The following is a 2,829-nucleotide window of genomic DNA, read 5'->3' on the forward strand; positions in this document are numbered from 1 at the left end:
CAAACATCTCCCACGTGAGCGCAGGATCTTCTTGCTGGAGCAATTGCAATAACTACTAGGCCAAAGCCTGACCAGCTGATGGGCTTGCAAGAAGGGCAGATAAATATATATACCAGTGTTTCAGTTCCATAGCAGTGTCTTTCTTGTGTCATCAGTGACAGTGACTTGGAAATCTCCTGTCTGCAGCCTTTTGCTCTTTGTTCATTTGACCTTTACAATGGAGAGGTCCCCAATGGCAGCTATGGCAACAGTTTCCATGAGACAGTAAAGGTCTCTGGTGATTCCCTCTTTGTTTGACTATTGACATTGCCACAACCCCTTTATCTTAAATGCATACTTTTGTCACCCACCTTTTGGGGCAGATGTCCACAGTTGTTTTCATAGGTTGAGGAGTCACAGTTATTCCAGCACTGCAGAGGTTAATCCCGGAAATCCACTGCCTTCAGAGAGTTTTTTGGCTCACCATCTATCCGTTGATTATTTAACTAGACAGTTCGGCTTTAACATACACTCTCCATCAGCTCTCATTGCAGAGTTTATAATAATGATTATAATCTGGTAAATATTACTGAATGATGTTACTAAGTTCTAAGCAGAAACAAAGTTCTCATTTCATGTATTTAACAGTGAAGCTTTCACTTTTTATCTCAACCTCCAATGGTCAGGTTGTCACTTCCCATTTTTGACCAACGTTTTTGTTTGCAAAATAGAAATTAGTGTGGTAACGCTTTAGATTACAACCCGCAATGTACTGCGTAAGTAAACAGAATTTACAGCGTACCTTTTTTTGTAATTACAGTATACCTATTCAGTACCTCCGTGTAGGTATAAGGTATAAATAGGAATAAAGGAGTAATAATCTGTAAAATTACAAATTATTTCTACTGTAAGTATTTTGAAACTAAGGGGTACATATTCTAATATTACGGGGTATGTATGACCTAACAATCTTATATTTGAGTTCTTTGCGGGTTGTAATCTAAAGCGTTACCATGAGTGTTCAAGTGCCATTAAAAATCGTTATGTTGAGTGTTGTAGATGAGATGTTTCAAGTGTCAAGCCTCTCCACCATTTCATAGGCAACCCACAAAAGCAGGATCTGATTCTTATTTTACATTATATGATTTTTGTCTGCCATTTTGCAAGTGCCTTGTCTAGGAGACGTTTTTCTTATGCAGTGCTTCCTGTATCAGAAGCTGAAAATGTGTTCAAGTTTGCCAACAATGTTTGAGTAAACTGACAATATTTGTCATTACAGTTGCTCTTGTATTGTGTGGTCATCGCTTTCCTGTTGCTACATTAGGCAAACATGTACTTGTAACACCCCTGTTCTGTTTGTAGAGCTTGAGTTTTATTATATTAGCCAGTGAAAGCCTTAGGGAGTTGTGTTATTTGAAGGTTGGAGGGTTTTTTATGTATTAGAACTGTTTTTATATAACGGCAATTCATGACAAACAAGAATGTTGTTAAACATTCGTATTGAACATACGGAGAAACTTTCGGCTGACATAAAACATTTCATATTGTGTATAATTTATGCTTGTTGCAAATAGAAAAAAAGCCTTGGAAAGCTGTTTCTTTAAATGGCAGTAATGAATAAAATACTACAATAAAATTACAGTTACACTTTGTCATTGGAATCTACAAAACACAAGCTGTTTAGAATCACATATTAAGCCAAAGATGCAAAGGCTTTTGGTTGTTTGTTTGTTTATTATGATTAATTTATTTAATTTTGTTTTATTTGTATTTATTGATTTATTCTTTGACATCATATACGCGTCTAATGCCCATAAATGTTGTATAGATAGTAGGCTGACATGAGGCTTTGAGTCACAACTGTATTGAAAGATCACCGTGTGTTCACACGCCCCTGTTTCACAGACACTCCCTCCAGTTAAATCGCGGATTCGGTAAAGAAAGACTACAACACATCGCTTTTTCTCGTGCACTGACAGCTTTCTGCATCTGCCACAATCTCGTAAGTTGTTTTCGATATTCTGATTTTACATCATATCGCTTTTGAAATTCACTGGCTGCATAATGAAAAATAAACGAATGGAGTGTTCTTTACTGTCCTCAAGTAACAATAAATAGTAGCATATAAATGTTTCTCTGCTCACATGGTAACGCAGAGTTAGCAAAATATTTGTTATCCAGATGGGAAAGTGGTTTAATGCACGCCACGTTTCCACCTTCATAAGACAAAGTCCAACTTTGCTTTCCGTAGTAAAGTTATAGTACAGTGATTCATTTATGCTCAGAAAAGCGCCAGACTTTGAATGCAGTACAGCAGTAAAGGAGGGACATAAAAAAATCTTTGCAGGATTTGTAGTTATGTAAAATCTGAAATGCATGTCATTGCTACTTTTATGCATATGCAGGTATACAGTTGCATTTGATTGTTTTTGGTAATAGGAACAATGTTGACTGCTATATAGACTTTTATACGTTATACATATATATATATATATATATATATATATATAAAATGCTATAATGTTTTTTATAAATACTTTTTGTGTATATGTAAAGTTTCTTGAGCATCAAATCAGCATATTAGAATAATTTCTGAAGGATCATGTGACAGTGAAGACTAGAATAATGACTGCTGAAAATGCAGCTTTGCCATCACATCAATAAATTACACAATATGATAATATTTAACAAAAATTACTGTTTTTACTGTATTTTGATCCAATAAATGCACCCTTGGTGAGCATAAGAGACTTTCAAAAAAACAATCAAGAAATCATATATATATATATATATATGAAGAGTTTGGTTCCAAAACGCGATAAACGCCTTTTTTTTTTTTTTTTTTTTTTT

At 34.8% G+C, this 2,829-nt stretch overlaps 1 protein-coding gene across 1 annotated transcript in view; it reads left to right on the top strand.

Annotated features, from left to right (window-relative positions):
- Positions 1-1,857: 1,857 nt before the first annotated feature.
- LOC107716927 (gelsolin-like) overlaps positions 1,858-2,829 on the top strand; it is a 13,702-nt gene continuing 12,730 nt past the window's right edge. Inside the window, exon 1 of the mRNA XM_016523550.1 lies at positions 1,858-1,981. The gene's annotated coding sequence lies outside the window, so the exon portion shown is untranslated. The remainder of the gene's footprint in view (positions 1,982-2,829) is intronic.

The sequence above is a fragment of the Sinocyclocheilus rhinocerous genome, unplaced genomic scaffold, assembly GCF_001515625.1.
Source record: "Sinocyclocheilus rhinocerous isolate Xijiao unplaced genomic scaffold, SAMN03320098_v1.1 scaffold930, whole genome shotgun sequence".
NCBI classification, from domain to species: Eukaryota; Metazoa; Chordata; class Actinopteri; order Cypriniformes; family Cyprinidae; genus Sinocyclocheilus; species Sinocyclocheilus rhinocerous.